The sequence below is a fragment of the Dipteris shenzhenensis genome, chromosome 4 (genome assembly GCF_047967505.1).
Source record: "Dipteris shenzhenensis isolate YYH24624 ecotype China chromosome 4, Dip_SZ_1.0, whole genome shotgun sequence".
Taxonomy (NCBI): domain Eukaryota; kingdom Viridiplantae; phylum Streptophyta; class Polypodiopsida; order Gleicheniales; family Dipteridaceae; genus Dipteris; species Dipteris shenzhenensis.
The window spans coordinates 33,325,131-33,335,099 of NC_141599.1; positions in this window are offsets into that span (position 1 = coordinate 33,325,131).

Genomic DNA, 9,969 nt, shown 5'->3' on the forward strand with positions numbered 1-9,969 from the left:
TGTGCTAGATGAGTTGAGGTTCAAGTTGGATCCAAAAGTTGAGAAGTGCATCTTTATTGGTTATTCTCTGCAGCAGAAAGGGTATAGATGCTATAACCCTTCTACTAATAAGTTTATAGTGAGCAGAGATGTTGTTTTTTATGAGATGAGCAGCTGGTATAAACCAGTAAATGTGATTGATGATGTCGATGCACAAAATGGTAATGCTGCACAGAATTCACAACAACAATCACAAAATATTAGTGGACCTGTAGTGTCCTCTAGTCTCCCTCTAGTAGTGGTTCACATACTTCGCCATGGCCAGGCAGATTGAGATGAGGAGAATCTCCTCAAAGAAATGCAGATAGTGGTATGCAAGTATCACGAAAAGGAAAAGAGAAGATAGATCAAGCCATGTTTGATGTGAATGCAGGTCACTCTTATGTGGATGGTGAATCCTGTCGCTCAGAACAGAGCATTGATGATGAGTTGGGTATTCCTTCTATTGTTACACCTAGAATAAGGAAGACCAGGGATGTTTTGAGAGAACCTGGAAGTGAGCCTGATTTGCGTAGGTCTACCATAGTTAGGTATCCTGTGGATAGGCTGAAATATGATGGATTTACAGCCATTCACTATGCCTATATGGTCAAAGTGATACAAGAATCAGAACCCACTTCTTTTGAGCAAGCCATGGGAAAACAAAAATGGGGGAAAGCCATGGATGAAGAAATGGATGCCTTGGAAGCAAATGCTACATGGGAATTGGTGCCTTTGCCTAAAGACAAGAATGCAATTGGCTGTAAGTGGGTTTATAAGGTGAAGCACAATGTAGATGGTTCTATGAACAGATACAAGGTAATATTAGTTGTCAAGGGGTATGCACAGACATATGGCATTGATTATGAAGAAACATTCAGTCCGGTTGCAAGGATGGCAACCGTAAGAGCAGTCATTGCTATGGCTACATCAAAGGGATGGTCTTTACATCAGATGGATGTAAATAATTCCTTCTTGCATGGTGATTTGCAAGAAGAGGTCTTTATGGAGCAACCACTAGGTTATGTTCATGCTGTTCATCCTGAATTTGTTTGCAGGTTAACGAAAGCCTTGTATGGCTTGAAGCAAGCACCTAAAGCATGGCTGACAAGGTAGGAAAATATCGTGTCACTATTGGCTTTCAGATTTCCAAGGCAGATTTCTCACTTTATGTGAGAAAAACAGAGAAAGGTAATATGCTGCTTGTCATTTATGTTGATGATTTGATCATCACAGGTGATAGTGATGAAGATATCCTTCATGTGAAAATGCTATTGAAGTAGAAGTTTGAGATGAAGGATTTGGGAGAGCTGCGTTATTTCTTGGGCATTGAGGTGATTAGATCACCAAGTCGGATACGGCTCTTTCAGAGGCAGTATGGATTGGACATGCTGTCCAAATATGGGATGACAGGCTGTAAGCCTATTTCAGTTCCTTTGGAGCAGAATGTGAAGCTGAGCGCAGATGCAGGTGAGCTTCTGGAAGACCTACTATGTATAGACGCATAGTAGGAAGTTTGATTTATATGACTATTACCAAGCCAGATTTGAGCTATGCTATTGGATTGGCAAGTCAGTTTATGCAGGCTCCAAGGAAACCGCATTTGGATGCGGCTAGACGCATACTCGGGTATGTGAAGTCCACATTGCAGTATGGACTATTTTATGAGGCTGGGGTTCAGATACAGTTGCATGGATACACTGATGCTGATTGGGCTGGTAGTATTTCTAATAGACGATCTACCAGTGGATATGTGTTCTCTTTTGGGAGTGCTGCAGTCAGTTGGAGCAATAAGAAACAGCCTACAGTTGCCTTGTCGAGCATAGAGGCTGAGTACAAGGGTGCAGCAATGGCTGCATGTGAGGTAGCTTGGTTGCATAAGCTACTTTATGATATGCATCAGTCTATAGATGGGCCAGTTGTCATTTATTGTGACAACATGAGTAGTATACACTTGGCAAATAACCCAGTCTATCATGCTAGAACAAATCACATTGAGGTGCATTATCACTATGTGCGGGAGAAGGTTTTATTAGGTCTTATTGATCTAGTTTACATCAGCACAGAGGATCAGGTAGCCGACATATTCACGAAGGCATTGGGCGCAGAGAAGTTGCGCAAGTTCAGAGACCTGCTTGGTGTGCAGGAATTGGGATTGAGCTCGAGGGGGAGTGTTGAGATATCGAGCTCCACTCGTGATATGCCAGGGTGATCATTGTGCATTTATGTCACCAACTTGTTAGCTGCAGATGTAGTTGGTACACCGCCCATGAATAATAGATGGATGACAGCTATCCTTATGTACACTAGTTCGTGGCTCAGTTAGTATGCCACCTTAGTTAGCTGAGTTTGGTTTGAGACCCACATATAGGGTTCTTCTATTTCTTTGTACTAGAGTTCTTTTGGCTTTCACAACTAAGAAGAGGAAAACTATTTTCAGCCTCCACCTTTGTGTGTATTCCACCATTGTGTAAGTGAGAACGCTGCAAGTGAGCCTCCTTCCTTCTCTCCCACTATCTTTACATGGTATCAGAGCCTGGTTCATGGTAAGGAGCTCAAGAAAGCAAACCAAGTTCGTGGTGTCCTGGTAAGAGGACCGGTGTTACTTTCCTTTTTTGAGTTTGGGAGCAAATCTCTACAGGTAGCATAGCCGGAAAGTGCAAGAGTGCATTGTCTCAGATTGAGATGCCCTTTGCGGTGTGGCGAGAGGGGAATATATGCTGACAATCACCCTTGGTGACTTTATTTTTTTGATTCGAGGCCATTTCAGGGCCCATTTTGGAGGCGAAAGTTCTCTGCAAGCACTGAGAAAAAAGCCCTGTTTTTGCTGTGCGACCACTGCTCTGTAGCTCGGTGAAAAGTTGCCGTAGAAATTGCATCGTATGCCTATGCACAGAGATACTGGGAGTTACAGAATCATCCTTATTGCCTGTTGATGCAAAATCGTCACTAGGAAGTGACTGTGTGGTCAAATACCACTTTTGTCAGTTTTGCAGATTCGCCCTTGTGAGGTAGAAGCTGTGTTTTTTGCACTGATAGAATATTTTGCAGTGTTCTGTAATGGCATCTGATTCTCTTTCACAGATTGTCACTGAAAATCTTGACAAGAACAACTTCCAAGCATGGAAGTTTAGAATGACAAATTTCCTTATGGGAAAAGGCTATTGGGAGTTCATTACAGGAAATGAAGAAGAACCAGTTCTTCCTAATGTTCCCAATCAGCAAGAAATGCAGGCATTTAAAGGATGGCATGAGAGAGCCAGATTCTATGATTCTATGAGTATTTCAGATTCTATGATTCTATTAGTATTTCAGATTCTATGATTTTGCATATTCAAGATGCAAGTACGCCAAAGGAGGCATGGGATACTTTGGCAAAGATGTACACGACAAATACGCAAGCCAGGAAAATGCAGCTCCAGCAAGAGTTGCACAATGTGTAGAGAGAAAATATGAGCATCAATGACTACCACATGAAGGTGAAGAAAATTGCAGATGCACTTGCTTCCATTGGGTCAGCAGTGGAAGATGATGATTTAGTTTCTGTGACCTTGAATGGTCTAGGAAAGGATTATGCATAGTTCCGGACATCCATTGCTATCCGTGAAAAATATCCTGATTTTGAGTTGTTTGCTCTTCTAATTTTTGAAGAGCAGAGAAATGGTGGTGCATCTTCTTCAGGTGGAACTTCAAAAGAAACTGTCTTCTACTCAAATGCTGGAAGAGGTAGAGGCAGAGGTAGAGCAGGCCGATCTAGAGGCCATGGTAGAAATCAGAATATGCATAGAATTTCACTACTGCCAATCTAGCTAACTTGGAGATTTCTCTTTGTGACGACTATCACAAAAGAGATTGGCACATGTGCCATTCTTAATCCATGAGATTCTATGGATGGATCCCCCATAGCCTGAAGGTTGAAGTAGCTAAACAGATGTTTAGAATGGCATTGCTGCCAATCTAGTTAGCATGGAGATTTCCCTTTGTGATGATTGTCACAAATGAGATTAGCACTAGTGCCATTTTGATAGAGAATGGCACATGTGCCATTCATTAATCCATGAGAGTTTGTGGATGGCTCTATCATAGCCTGAAGGTTAATGTAGCTAAAGGGATGTTTAGAATGGCTCTGCTACCAATCTAGTTATAGTCATAGCACAAATGATATTGGCACCAATGCCATTCTTAATCCATGAGAGTTTGTGGATGGCTCCCTCATAGCCTAAAAGTTGAAGTAGCTAGAGGGATGCTTGGAATGGCACTGCTGCCAATCTAGTTAACATGGAGATTTCTCCTTGTGATGACTATCACAAAAGAGATTGGCACCAGTTCCATTCTGATACAGAATGGTACCTATGCCATTCTTAATCCATGAGAGTTTGTGGAGCTCCCTCATAGCCTAAGGGTTGAAGTAGGTAATGGGATGTTTGGCATGGCACTGCTACCAATTTACTTAACATGGAGATTTTTGTAAACTCTAACCTTCAGTGGGTACTGATGTGAACCTATTTGTGATTGTCACAAATGAGATTGGCTTGGTTACATATATAGGCAATTGCCTCCATGTAGGTAGATCCCAGATCCACAATCATCTCCCTGAGTATCTCAATCAATCACCTCCTATGATCACTCACTCATCACACCAACCTAACAGACCTAACTGGAACCTTCTAGCACACCTACACTCACACACTTCTTGCATAGGACTCCAGTCGCATAGGCACACACACACACACACATCAATTTGCCCCTTCATGAATGGATATTTCAATTTGTGATGATTGTCACAAAAGAGATTGGCACTTGCGCCATTCTTAATCCATGAGAGTTTCTAGATGGTCCCTCATAGCCTGAAGGTTGAAGTAGGTAAAGAGATGTTTGGAATGGCACTACTGCCAATCTAGTTAACATGGATATTTCTCTTTGTGAAGACTATCACAAAAGAGATTGGCACGAGTGCCATTCTAATAGAGTATGGCACCTGTGCCATTCTTAATCCATGAGAGTTGGTTGATGGAGCCAGAAGGTTGAATTAGCTAAAGGGATGTTTAGAATGGCATTGCTTCGAATCTAGTTATGTTCAAAGCACAAATGATATTAGCACCAGTGCCATTTTCAATCCATGAGATTTTGTGGATGGCTCCCTCATAGCGTGAAGGTTGAAGTAACTAAAGGGATGTTTAGAATTTCACTACTGCCAATCCATCTAACTTGGAGATTTCTCTTTGTGACGACTATCACAAAAGAGATTGGCACATGTGCCATTCTTAATCCATGAGAATCTATGGATGGATCCCCCATAGCCTAAAGGTTGAAGTAGCTAAATGGATGTTTAGAATGGCATTGTTGCCAATCTAGATAGCATGGAGATTTCTCTTTGTGATGATTGTCACAAATGAGATTGGCACTAGTGCCATTTTGATAGAGAATGGCACATGTGCCACTCATTAATCCATGAGAGTTTGTGGATTGCTCTATCATAGCCTAAAGGTTAACGTAGCTAAAGGGATGTTTAGAATGGCTCTACTACCAATCTAGTTATAGTCATAGCACAAATGATATTGGCACTAATGCCATTCTTAATCCATGAGAGTTTGTGGATGGCTCACTCATAGCCTGAAAGTTGAAGTAGCTAAAGGGATGCTTGGCATGGCACTGCTGCCAATCTAGTTAACATGCAGATTTCTCCTTGTGATGACTATCACAAAAGAGATTGGCACCAGTTCCATTCTGATATAGAATGGTACCTGTGCCATTCTTAATCCATGAGAGTTTGTGGATGGCTCCCTCATAGCCTGAGGGTTGAAGTAGGTAATGGGATGTTTGGCATGGCACTGCTGCCAATTTACTTAACATGGAGATTTTTGTAAAGTCTAACCTTCAGTGGGTACCGATCTAAACTGTTTGTGATTGTCACAAATGAGATTGGCCCCAATGCCATTCTAATAGAGAATGGCCTATCAAAATGGCACATGTGCCATTCATTCATCCATGAGAAATATGGCACTAGTGCCAATCTCTTTTGTGACAGTCATCACAAAGAGAAATCTCCATGTTAACTAGATTGGTAGCAATGCCATGCCAAACATCCCTTTAGCTACTTCAACCTTCAAGCTATGAGGGAGCTATCCACAAAATCTCATTGATCAAGAATGGCATTGGTGCCAATCTCATTTGTACTTTAAACATAACTAGATTGGGAGTAGTGCCATTCTAGACATCCCTTTAGATACTGCAACCTTCAGGCTATGAGGGGGCCATCCATGAACTCTCATGCATGAATGAATGGCACAGGTTCTATTCTCTATCAATATGGCACTCAAGCCAATCTCATTTGTGACAATCACAAAGAGGGTCACATCAATACCCACTGAAGGTTGGACTTTACAAAAATCTCCATGTTAAGTAAATTGGCAGTAGTGCCATGCCAAACATCCCATTACCTACTTCAACCTTCAGGCTATGAGGGAGCCATCCACAAACTCTCATGGATTAAGAATGGCACAGGTACCATTCTGTATCAAAATGGAACTGGTGCCAATCTCTTTTGTGATAGTCATCACAAGTAGAAATCTCCATGTTAACTAGATTGGCAGTAGTGCCATGCCAAGCATCCTTTACCTACTTCAACTTTTAGGCTATGAGGGATCCATCCACAAACTCTCATGGATTAAGAATGGCATTGGTGCCAATATCATTTGTGCTATGACTATAACTAGATTGGTAGCAGAGCCATTCTAAATATCCCTTTAGCTACGTTAACCTTCAGGCTATGATAGAGCCATCCACAAACTCTCATGGATTAATGAATGGCACATGTGCCATTCTCTATCAAAATGGCACTGGTGCCAATCTCATTTGTGACAATCATCACAAAGAGAAATCTCCATGTTCACTAGATTGGCAGCAATGCCATTCTAAACATCTGTTTAGCTACTTCAACCTTCAGGCTATGGGGGATCCATCCATAGACTCTCATGGATTAAGAATGGCACATGTGCCAATCTCTTTTGGGATAGTCATCACAAAGAGAAATCTCCAAGCTCAGGGGGGTCACTATGTATAAACCCTCTATATCACGTGCGTTCAAGGCCTATTTCTAAAATTCCTTATCTGTAAATTTTTCATTAATAAAATGTACCCCTTTTCTATACAAATCTGTAAATTTTTTTCAAAACTATTTTAAATAGTCCCTTATGTATATTTATTTCTGTAAATTTTGGAAATTAAAAAAATCCTTCTGTTGAAATCACGTGATAGGGTTACATATGATGAGTGACCCCCCCGAGTCTCCAAGTTAGCTAGATTGGCAGTAGTGAAATTCTAAACATCCCTTTAGTTACTTCAACCTTCAGCTATGCGGGAGCCATCCACAAAATCTCATGGATTAAAAATGGCACTGGTGCTAATATCATTTGTGCTTTGAACATAACTAGATTAGCAGCAGTGCCATTCTAAACATCCCTTTAGCTAATTCAACCTTCTGGCTCCATTGACCAACTCTCATGGATTAAGAATGGCACAGGTGCCATACTCTATTCGAATGGCACTCGTGCCAATATCTTTTGTGATAGTCATCACAAAGAGAAATATCCACATTAACTAGATTGACAGCAGTGCCATTCCAAACATCCCTTTACCTACTTCATCCTTCAGGCTATGAGGGACCATCCAGAAACTCTCATGGATTAAGAATGGCACAAGTGCCAATCTCTTTTGTGACAGTCATCACAAATTGAAATATCCATTCATAAAGGGGCAAATTGATGTGTGTGTGTGTGTGTGTATGCCTATGCAATTGGAGTCCTATGCAAGAAGTGTGTGAGTGTAGGTGTGCTAGAAGGTTATAGTTAGGTGTGTCAGGTTGGTGTGATGAGTGAGTGATCATAGGAGGTGATTGATTTAGATACTCAGGGAGATGATTGTGGATCTGGGATCTACCTACATGGAGGCAATTGCCTATATATGTAACCACCCTATGAATAAACAACTACATTTTGTGTCTTATTGTTTCTACATGGAATTACATGTGGTATAAGAGCCATTCATCCTCCATGAGCCTCCTTGAGTTCTCTTCTTTGAGCCTCCTTGTGTCTTCTTGGATTCCACTGAGATTCTCCTAGATTCTTCATCTTCCCCAAATGAAGATTTTCTCTCTCTCCTTCCTTCCTAAATTTCCTTAGGCTTGCTCTCCACCTTAGGCCACCATTCCCTAGCCCTTTCTACTATAGCTTCCTCTCACTAGGGCGCATGTCCACCTTGAAGGAATTGTGATGTTAGTGCTCCTACAGCCCATGCCGACAATATATACAGTCCACACGACTTCTTCAAATGCGACCTACTAGAGATACATTTCGGTAATTCCTCTTAGAGGAAGTTGGATGACACTAAGAGCTATCCACAGCTCAAATATGAAGGCAAATGCTCTAGTAATTGAGTTGTATTGATTAAAAAACCAGTCGACTTTGGAGCTTCTGGCTATGGTAACCTGACGCAACATTTCACCCAAGCTTGGTACTGGGTCTTCTCTAGTCCTATATCTTTCATTGCAGAACAAAAGCCCTCAAAGAGCTACTCTCATCTGGTTGAATTTCATCCTCCAAGTTTACATGTACTCTACAAGCATATCCAGTGTATTTTTTGGAGTTTTTTATGCTACACTAAATGCTTGAGGAGTAAAACACCCAGTTCAAAGATTATTCTTCCAAAAATTAGTTCAAAGTATGTCATTTCAATTCAGAAAATGTTAGTTCAGTTGGTTCTAATCTCTTGACAACATGCCAACGTCAAGTTCTCAAAGCTCTTCCAAAATCAAGAAGACTACAAAGACGAAGTACAAGGTGAAAAAGACTCTAGTTAAGAGGTTGTGGGAGAAGCCAACTGGTTATGATTATGCTAAACAATTAGGTTTTTCAAAATTCTTATCTTGCAATTTGCATCTATATGGTGAAGGTGATTTTTTTGTTCAGAAAGATTGACCTTTTGTAAAGGGATTAGACACTACCATTAATTTGGTAAGACCTTCCTAAATGGCTTCCAAACTAAAAATAGATAAGTTTAAAGGAGAGGGGTTCCACACTTGGCAAACAAAACTGAAGTTTATTCTCATGATAGGGGACGAGCATTTTTCGAGTGAAATCTTTCGAGCGTCCGAGCGAAGGAAAAAAAAAGCTTCCAACTATGCAAAAATATGGCAAAAATGGATCAAAAGAAAACATAGTTTCACTTAGAAATATGCAAAGTATTATAGCAATTCCTATTTTATACAAAAATCTTTACATGAATCTTTAGGAATGGTGAGAATATAACGGGATGGCTTTTGAAGAAACCCACATGTAGGGTAGACTTCTCTATGAAAATTCCCTTATGATCCTTCTTACAACTTCTACTTAATAGGGGTTGGGATTGGAAAACCTCTCTCAACCTATCTTCATGAAAGGGTTTCTTCAAAGAAAACTCATTGAAGCAAGCCATCCAGGTAGTTTCACGAGCAAAACCCCTTTGAAGTAGGTTTTCCCCCTTTGAAGTAGGTTTTCCAAGGTAGTTTCACTGGCGAAAGTACCTTGGATGGACACTTTTAAAAGTGACATAATTTTCATATCCAATGTCCAAATATAGTCATTCAACCACTCAAATTGATCAGAACACCACATTTGAGCACATCTATGGAGTTATATTTTGGAAAATATTGCATATATAGTATTAAATATTACATGTATTTTATGAGAGTGATATATAAGCCTAAGTTAATACTTATTTATAGTAATTTAAACTTCTTTAGAAACATGTCCATGAATATCTTGTTATTTATGCTATAAAAATGCTAGAAAGATATTGCCATATGATATAAATGTGTTAATAAGTAATTATATATGTATAGTATTATTACATTGAGAGTGATTATGAGGGATGTTTCTTAAAGGAATTATTTTTCAACACTTTTTAAAGGTAATA